At 35.3% G+C, this 10,278-nt stretch overlaps 2 long non-coding RNA genes across 4 annotated transcripts in view; both read right to left on the bottom strand.

Annotated features, from left to right (window-relative positions):
• Positions 1-1,556: 1,556 nt before the first annotated feature.
• LOC132285096 (uncharacterized) lies at positions 1,557-9,290 on the bottom strand. Of its 2 annotated transcripts, XR_009472430.1 has the most exons (3): positions 4,722-9,287; positions 4,551-4,620; positions 1,557-4,325 (listed from the first exon to the last, which is right to left on the bottom strand). It is a non-coding gene; the product is annotated as an uncharacterized LOC132285096 (long non-coding RNA). The 2 variants fall into 2 exon arrangements; XR_009472429.1 differs by having other exon boundaries at positions 1,557-4,620; positions 4,722-9,290.
• A 12-nt stretch (positions 9,291-9,302) lies between these two features.
• The window catches only part of LOC132285097 (uncharacterized), an 11,905-nt gene continuing 10,929 nt past the window's right edge, over positions 9,303-10,278 (bottom strand). For both annotated transcript variants that reach the window (XR_009472431.1, XR_009472432.1), the window contains one exon: positions 9,303-10,278. This exon is cut by the window's right edge. This is a non-coding gene — a long non-coding RNA (uncharacterized LOC132285097).

Here is a 10,278-nt window from a genome sequence, read left to right as displayed (position 1 = left end):
TCTCTCATCTCTCGAGTTAGACTAATGGTGTTTTAAAGTCTAATATTGTTGCCCATTGCTGGCACTCACTTTGGCGATGTCTACGAAAGTGAAGCATTTTTTGTAAAAATGTTGCTGGGAAGTGTTGCCTACTAAAGAGGCTCTTGGCAGGAGAGGTCTGTCCATTGATCCGGTTTGTCCTTGTTATGGTGGAGGACAAGAATCGGAGAAGCATCTCATGTTCCATTGTCCTTTCACTCTTCAAGTATGGAAGTTGTCCCCTCTTCGGTTTGATTTTACCTCTTTGTCCATCTCATTGTTTGCAACATGATAGACTTCTTTGGGGCATGCCATTGTAGGTGGGCATGCTAGATTACATGTTTACGATTTTTTATCATTTTTCATTTTTTGAAATTTTTTTGAATTTTGAAAGTATTTTCGTATTTCTTCGTTTCACATGCCAGACACCGTGGGGTATGCCGGTTGTGTTTAGGAGTTGGTTGAAAATTTTCCTTGAGTTCAGGACTCTTAGAAACTAATCACTGTATGTACAATACAATACCAAGTAAGAAGCCCAGCCACACAAAAGGTTCTTTAACTTTCACCAAGTCCATCTTCAAGAGACTGCAAAAAGCAAAAAAGTAACGAGCAAATAGCAAAAGAAACTCATTCACACATGCTGAATAATAATAATAATAATAATAATAATAATAATGCAGAGACTGGATTTGAACCCATGACCACAAGGTTAAGAGCCTAGCGAGCTAGCTAAAGCTTTGTCCTAGGCAGAAGACAATAACTGAGAACTAATAGACAAACAAGGATTTAATGCCTCCCTCCACTATATTTGTACATAGAGAATAACCCAATTATAATGAATTGAAGGAATTCTGATCCTCACCTAATATTTCAAGTAAGAAAGATCCATGAATTTTAAGAACAAATGGTGGAAAAGAGAAATATAGATGGAAGGAATATTAAACACGGCAGTATAAATTGGGAAGATGGTGAAAATAATACAAAATATAGTAGGATAAAGTGCAAATAACACCCGTCCTTACAGTCCATATCAACCCCCTCGTGCACAAAAAAACCCTCAAATCGAAAAAAAAATGTGCAAATAAGTCCTAAAGTAAGTCATTGACCAAATTACCCTTAAATAAACATATTTTACATTATTTTAAAAAAATGTTTTTGTTAAATTACCTAAAAGGACACCCCCAAATATGAAGTTATTCGGGTCAATCTGATCCTTTTTGGGTCACTTGATATATTGCATTTGAGTCGGCCACACAGTATGTTTTCTTCAAGTTTAGAAAGAGATATAGCTATAGAGAGATTGTGTTTTTGAAATTTGAGGTCGATAAAGTTAAGGTGGTAGAGCTGAGGGTGATTGTCGTGTAGGAATCGGCGAGCTTCAATCAGTACTGAGAATTCAACAACCCCTTGCTGGCTTGAATCTTGATCGTGCTGATGAAGGGCTGAGAGTTTGATGACATCTATATTCGAATACATATTTTGCAGAAAAGTGATTTGAGGGGAGTTGACAAAATATAGCACATTTTTTAAAATAGGGGGTGACAATGGTTCTCAAAGTATATAACAGGGGTGTTAAGTGCACTTTACCAATATACTGTACTGTTACACGATTTTTAAAAAAAAAGCACAGACCAAGACAAATTGAATGCTGACTACCCACAAGGTCCCGACTGCACTATGACATTTGCCGAGCCCTACTGGCCTTCATTAAGATCCTACATAAAAACATGCCACTACTATTATAAAGGCATCGAGTCCATAGGTCTGACTAGTTTGATTGATCGAAGCCTGCGGAAGTCTTGACAGGCATTCAATATATCGATTGATAGAAGCTTACTGGCAGTCTCAGAGGCATTCAAATCTATTGACCATGCAATCGATGCATTCTGACTTTGTACTAAATTTTACCTGAAACCAATTCAATCGGATGATCATTATATCAAAGCAATCTGTACCTATCAAAGCTTTCTGGATCAATCAAAGCATAATTTGCAAGCCTTTCAAAATAATCTAAAACTTAATGTTTTGAATAAAAACAGTTAATGAGCCAAACCAAGATCAAAGGTCAAAATAAGGTATTTACTGAAGTCCATTTACCTGTACCTAATTGTGCGATTGAGGATGCAAAAATTCGACCATGATCTTCTCAATTTTTTGTCTATCATGTCTTCAAAAAAATGACTATAAAAAACTCAAGGAACTTTGATATATATAGCAACTCAGGTTTTGGGTAAGATATGCCAATGACTCAATATCCTAATACAAACAAAGAAAATTTCCTGCAGTCTAACCAGGTAAAGGTTCTCTTAGCTTTCCAAAAGTCCGCTCTGAAAATCAACTACAAAATAGCAAAAGTTCGTAAACACCAAAGAGAGGTCAAGCAAAATCCAAGAACAAAAAAAACAAAAACAGAGAATTAGATACTCTATTCTGTTTTTAACTAATCACAGAACATATGGTCCAATAACAAGTAAAAAGTTTAGCCACACAAAAGGCTCTTTGACTTTCACCATGTCCATCTTCAAGTGACGGCAAACAAGCAAAAAAGTAACAAGCAACCAGCAAAACATACTTATTCACACATGCTAAAAAAATAATAATAATAAATAAATAAAATAAAAAAATAAATAACCCCAAGAAAAAAAATAATGCTGCGGAGAAGGGATTTGATTCCCTGACGTCAGGGTTAGGAAACTTGCGAGCTACCAAACTTGTGCATCCTCAATCGCACAATTAGGTACAGGTAAATAGACTTTAGTAAATACCTTAGTTTGACAAGAACTGAGTAGATAGACAAACAAGGATTTAATATGCTCCACCACTATATCTGGACAAATAGAATAATCATTGAAAATGAATTGTAAAAGAGTAGTAATCCTCACCTTATATATATAAAGAAAGATAGATTAATGAAAAAAGAAATATAAATGAAGGAAGAATAAACACAGAGGTAAAAATTGGGAAGATGGTGAAATAACACCAAATATACTGTTACACAAACTTTCAAAACGTAAATAAGCAAAAATCAAGACGAATAGAATGCAGCCTACCACAAGGTCCTGACTGCACTATGAAATTTCCCGAACACTACTTGCCTTCATTGAGATCCTACATAAAAACACGCCAATACTATTATACCGGCACCGAATACATAGGTCTGACAAGTTCGATTGATCAAAGACTACAACAAGTCTAAAAGGAATTCAACCTATGCACCATGCAATCGATGCATTCTGACTTTGAACTAAATATTACCAAAAACCAATTCAATCGGTTGATCATTCGATCAAAGCTCTCTGGATCGATCAATGATTAAATTACAAGCTTTCGAAAAAAAATCTAAAACTTAAAAGCTTAGAATCAATAACAATTTAGGAACCAAAACAAGATCAAAGGTCAAACTAAGGTATTGTCCATTTACTTGTACCAAATTGTCCAATTGAGGATGCAAATATTCCACCTTGGTATTCTCAATTTTTTGTCAGCCATTTCTTCAAAAAAAAGGTCCATAAACAACTCAAGGTACTTTGACACAACAACAACACAGGTTTTGGCTAAGATATGCCAATGATTCAATATCCTAATACAAACTTATAGAAACATCGATCATGTCCTGCAGTCTAACCAGGTAAAGGTTCTCTTAGCTTTTCAAAAAGATCGCTCTCAAAATCAACTACAAACAAGCGAAATAACAAGTGTTTGTAAAGACCAAAGCAAGAGGTCAAAAAAGCAAAATAGTAACGAGCAACCAACAAAACAAACTTACTGGAGTTGTAACATTAAATTTGTTATTATTTCACTGAATACGTAGGTCGATAGATTGAATGCTTGTGGGACTTCCAGTAAGCTTCACATATGCTATAAAAAACAAAAATAAAAATAAACCAAGAATAAAAATAATACTGCGGAGACAGGATTTGAAACCATGACGTCAAGGTTAGAGACTTGAAGACAAGAACTGAGAACTAACAGACAAACAAGGATTTAATATGCTCCTCCATTATATCTGTACAATAGAATAACCAACTTATAATAAGTTGTAAAGGAATAGTAATCCTCACCTAAAATTCAAAGTAAGAAATATCCATGAATTTTCAGATCAAATGGTGAAAAAGAGAATTATAGATGAAGGAAGAATAAACGTAGCGGTAAAAATTGGGAAGATGGTAAAACAATAAAAAAAATATACTGTTACACAACTTTCAAAACATAAATAAGCACAAACCAAGACGAATCGAATGCTGCCAACAAGAAGGTCCCGACTGCACTATGACTTTTCCCGAACACTACTGGCCTTCATTGAGATCCTACAAAAAAACACCACAATACTATTATAAAGGCACCGAATACGTAGGTTTGACAGGTACGATTGATTGAAGCTTACTGGAAGTCGCACAAGCATTCAATCTATCGACCTACGTATTCGGTGAAATAATAACAAATATAATGTTACAACTTTCACAACGTAAAACTAAGGTGTTTACTAAACAAGATCAAAAGTCAAACTAAGGTATTTACTAAAGACCATTTACCTGATACCTAATTGTGCGATTGAGGATTTAAATATTCCACAATGATCTTCTCAATTTTTTGTCAGCATGTCTTCAAAAAAATGCCCATAAATTATGAAAAAAAAAAATAATGCCATAAACAACTAAAGGCACTATGATACATTACAACTCGAGTTTTGGGTACAAACTCACAGAAACATCGATCATTTCCTGCAGTCTAACGAGGTAAAGGTTCCCTTAGCTCTTCCAAAAGACCGCTCTAAAAATAAACTATAAACAAGCAAAATAACAAGTGTTGGTAAACAACAAAGAGAGACGTCAAGCAAAATCCAAGAACGAAAAATGAAAACAGAGAATTAGATACTCTCTTCTGTTTTTAACTAATGACAGGATGTACAGTCCAATAACAAGTAAAAAGTCCAGCCATGCAAAAGGCACTTTAACTTTCACCAAGTCCATCTTCAAGTGATGGCAAATAATAATAAAAAAGTAACAAGCAACCAGCAAAACAAACTTATTGACATGTTAAAAAAATAAAATAAACTAAAAAACCAAGAACAAAAATAATGCTGCGGACATGGGATTTGAACCCATGATGTCAAGGTCAGGAGCCTTGCGATCTACCAAACTGCTCTGCCCCATGCTGAAAACAGGAACTGAGAACAAATAGACAAATAAGGATTTAATATGCTCCTCCACTATCTGTACAAATAGAATAACCCATTTATCATGAATTGTAAAGGAATAGTAATCCTATCCTAATATTCCAAGTAAGAAATATCCATGAATTTTCAGAACAAATGGTGGAAAAGAGCATAGATGAAGGAAGAACTCAGGTTTTGGGTAAGATATGCCAATGACTCAATATACTAATACAAACTTATAGAAACATCGATCATTTCCTGCAGTCTAACCAGGTAAAGGTTCTCTAAGCTTTTCAAACAGACCGCTCTCAAAATCAACTACAAAGAAGCGAAATAACAAGTGTTTGAAAACAACAAAGAGAGAGGTCAAGCAAAATCCAAGAACAAAAAAATAAAACAGAGAATTGGATACTCTCGTCTGTTTTCAACTAATCACAGGATGTAAAGTCCAATAACAAGTCAAAAGTCCAGCCACGCAAAAGGCACTTTAACTTTCACCAAATCAATCTTCAAGGGACTACAAACAAGCAAAAAATTAACGAGCACATGCTAAAAAAAAATAAAAATAATGCTACGAAGACAGGATTTGAAACAATGACATCAAGGTTCGGAGCCTTGAGAGCTACCAAACTGCTCTGCCCAACGCTGAAGACAAGAACTGAGAACTAATAGACAAACAAGGATTTAATATGCTCCTCCACTATATCTGTACAAATAGAATAACCCATTTATAATGAAATAATAACCCATTTATAATGAATTTTAAAGGAATGGTAATCCTTGCCTAATATTCCAAGTAAGAAAGATCCATGAATTTTCAGAACAAATGGTGGAAAAGAGAAATATAGATGAAGGAAGAATAAACAGAGTGGTAAAAATTGGGAAGATGGTGAAATAATACCAAATTTACTCTTACACAACTTTCAAAACGTAAATAAGCCCAGCCACGCAAAAGGCTCTTTAACTTTGACCAAGTCCATCTTCAGGTGACTGCAAACAAGCAAAAAAAGTAACGAGCAACCAGCAAAACAAACTTGCTGACATGTTAAAAAATAAATAAAAACCAAGATTAAAAATAATGCTGTGGAGACGGGATTTGAACCCATGACATCAAGGTCAGGAGCCTTGCGATCTACCAAACTGCTCTAACCCACGTTGAAGACAGGAACTGAAAAACAAACAGACAAATAAGGATTTAATATGCTCCTCCACTATACACGTACAAATAGAATAACCCATTTATAATATTCCAAGTAAGAAAGATCCATGAATTTTCAGAACAAATGGTGGAAAAGAATATAGATGAAGGAAAAACTTAGGTTTTGAGTAAGATATGCCAATGACTCAATATCCTAATACCAGCTTACAGAAACATCGATCATTTCCCGCAGTCTAACCACGTAAAGGTTCTCTTAGCTTTCCAAAAAGACCGCTTTCAAAATTAACTACAAACAAGCAAAATGACAAGTGTTTGTAAGAACCAAAGAGGGAGGTCAAGCAAAATCGAAGAAAAAAAAAATAAAACATAGAATTAGATACTCTCTTCTGATTTCAACTAATCACAGGATTTATAGTCCAATAACAAGTAAAAAGTCCAGCCATGCAAAAGGCACTTCAACTTTCACCAAATCCATCTTCAAGTGACTGCAAACAAGCAAAACAGTAACGAGCAACCAGCAAAACAAACTTATTCTTACATGCTAAAAAAAAAAAAAAACCAGAATAAAAATAATGCTGCAGAGACGGGATTTGAAACAATGACATCAAGGTTAGGAGACTTGCGAACTACCAAACTGCTCTGCCTCACGCTGAAGACAATAACTGAGAACTAATAGACAAACAAGGATTTAATATGCTCCACCACTATATCTGTACAAATAGAATAACCCATTTATACTGAATTGTAAAGGAATAGTAATCCTCGCCTAATATTCCAATTAAGAAAGATCCTTGAATTTTCAGAACAAAAAGTGGAAAAGAGAAATATAGATTAAGGAAGAATAAACACAGTGGTAAAAATTGGGAAGTTGATGAAATAATACAAAATTTACTGTTACACAACTTTCAAAACGTAAATAATAGCCATTCAAAACGCTCTTTAACTTTCACCATGTCCATCTTCAAGTGACTGCAAACAAACAAAAAAGTAACGAGCAACCAGCAAAACAACTTATTCACACATGTTAAAAAAAAAAAATTAAAGAAGAATAAAAATAATGATACGGAGACGATTTGAACCCATGACGTCAAGGCTAGGAGTCTTGCGAGCTACCAAACTGCTCTGCCCCACGCTGAAGACAAGAACTGTGAACTAATAGATAAACAAGGATTTAATATGCTCCTCCACTATATCTGTAGAAATAGAATAACCCATTTATAATGAATTGTAAAGGAATAGTAATCCTCTCCTCATATTCCAAGTAAGAAATATCCATGAATTTTCAGAAATGGTGGAAAAGAGAAATATAGATGAAGGAAGAATAAACACAGTGGTAAAACTTGGGAAGACGGTGAAATAATACCAAATATACAGTTACACAAATTTCAAAATGTAAATACGCACAAACCATGACAAATCGAATGCTACCTACCACAACGTTCGGACTGCACTATGATATTTCCCGAACAGTACTAGCCTTCATTGATATCCTACATAAAAACACCACACTTATATAAAGGCACTGAAATACGTAGGTCTGACAAGTGCGATCAATCAAAGCTTACAGGAAGTCTCAAAAGCATTCAATCTATTGACCATGCAATCGATGCATTCTGACTTTGAACTAAATATTACCTAAAACTAATTCAATCGGTTGACCATTCCGATCAAAGCTCGCTGGATTGATCAACGCATAACTTCCAAGCAAGATAGAAGGTCAAACTAAGGTATTTACTAAAGTCCATTTACCAGATACCTAATTGTGCGATTGAGAGTTTAAATATTCCACCATGATCTTCTCAATTTTTTGTCTACATGTCATCAAAAAAATGTCCATAAACTCAAGGCACTATGATACATTACAACTCGGGATTTGGGTACAAACTCACAGAAACATCGATCATTTCCTGCAGTCTAACCAGGTAAAGGTTCTGTTAGCTCTTCCAAAAGACCGCTCTCAAAATCAACTAGAAACAAGCAAAATTAAAAGTTTTGGTAAACACCAAAGAGAGAGGTCAACCAAAATCAAAGAATGAAAAACGAAAACAGATAAATAGATACTCTTCCGTTTTAAACTAATCACAGATTGTACAATCCAATAAGAAGTAATAAGTCCAGCAATGCAAAAGGCTCTTTAACTTTCACCAAGTCCATCTTCAAGTGACTGCAAAAGCCAAAAAAAAAAACTTATTCAAACATGTTAAAAAAAACAAGAATATAAATAATGCTGCAGAGACAATTTGAACCAATGACGTCAAGGTTAGGAGCCTTGCGAGCTACCAAACTACTCTGCCCCCCGCTGAAGACAACAACTGAGAACTAATTGACAAACAAGGATTTAATATGCTCCTCCACTATATCTATACAAATAGAATAACCCATTTATAATGAACTGTAAAGGAATAGTAATCCTCTCCTAATATTCCAAGTAAGAAAGATCCATGAATTTTCAGAATAAATGGTGGAAAAGAAAATATAGATTAAGGAAGAATAAACACAGCCATAAAAATAGGGAAGATGGTGAAATAATACCAAATTTACTGTTACACAACTTTCAAATGTAAATAAGCCCAAACAAAGACGAATCAAATGCTACCTAACACAAGGTCGCGAATGCACTATGACATTTCCCGAACACTACCGGCCTTCATTGAGATCCTACATAAAAACACATCAATACTATTATACAGGCACCGAATTCGTAGGTCTGATAAGTTTGATAGATCAAAGACTATAAGAAAGTCTAAAAGGAATTTGAAGGTTTTTTTAAGAAAAAAAATATTCAGTCTTCTTATCTTTCAAGAGAGACGATTACAAGATAAATAGTAGAGGAAGGCCACCAAATCAGGAAGCCCACAAAATCAGCAAATCAAATCAGCAAAACTTAGGCTAGAAAACAGGAAACAGAAACTACTAAAATCTGAAATAGTAGTTTCAGATTTTATTTTCAAAAATTGAATTTCCTAATTTATTTCCTAGAAATCCGACACCCCCCCTCAAGTTGGAGCGTAGATATCTATCATGCCCAACTTGCTTATAAAGAGCTCAAAACTAGGCTCTTGGTGATTGTTTCAACCCATAAAAGGACTTCTTCAGTTTACACACCTTTGTGCCAGACTTTTCACCAAATCCTGGAGGTACATCCATGTACACTTCTTCCTCCAGGTCTCCATTGAAGAATGCATTTTTTACATCCAACTGTTACAGAGGCCAGTCACAATTAGCTGCAAGTGACAAAAGAACTCTTACAGAGTTTAGCTTTGCGACTTGGGCAAATGTCTCCAAGTAATCAATGCCATAGATTTGAGTGAATCCCTTGGCAACCAATCGAGCTTTATACCATTCTAGAGAACCATCAGATTTATACTTGACTGTAAACACCCATTTGCACCCTACAGTTGACTTTCCTCTTGGTAGATCAACTAACTCCCACGTGCCATTTTTTTCAAGAGCTTTCATCTCCTCAAAGACAGCCTCCTTCCACTCAGGAACTTTCAGAGCATCCTGCCCAGTATTAGGAATCTCCAAACAAGACAATTGTGAGGTAAAAGCACGAAAAACAGGTGAGAGATGTTCATATGACACATAATTAGACAATGGATGTTGGGTGCACGACCTCACACCCTTCCAGATAGCAATGGGAAGTTCAGAATCATCGAACTCGAGATTGGAATTAAACTCGGGTTCAGAACTAGAGGACTCAAAACTCGAAGATGAAGTGGGCTGAACATGAGGTAAAGGCTCGATGAGGACATTACCCAGAGGGTTTACGGATTCTGAGCAGTGCAAAGGATTGGAAGACCCTTTCTCTCAAGTTGTCCTCTATCGCAAGTAGACAATGTCAAATGGTACCAACGCTAGGTTTTTTTATCTTTTTCTCCTTTGTTAGTCATTATAGGATCATGAACATCATGAGATGGCACTATAGGAAGACCTGCCTTTTCAG

Source organism: Cornus florida, unplaced genomic scaffold (assembly GCF_030987335.1).
Source record: "Cornus florida cultivar Cherokee Brave unplaced genomic scaffold, ASM3098733v1 CherokeeBrave_3.0.0_Hap2_Chr11, whole genome shotgun sequence".
Lineage (NCBI taxonomy): Eukaryota > Viridiplantae > Streptophyta > Magnoliopsida > Cornales > Cornaceae > Cornus > Cornus florida.
This window is presented reverse-complemented; position numbering and strand designations above follow the sequence as displayed.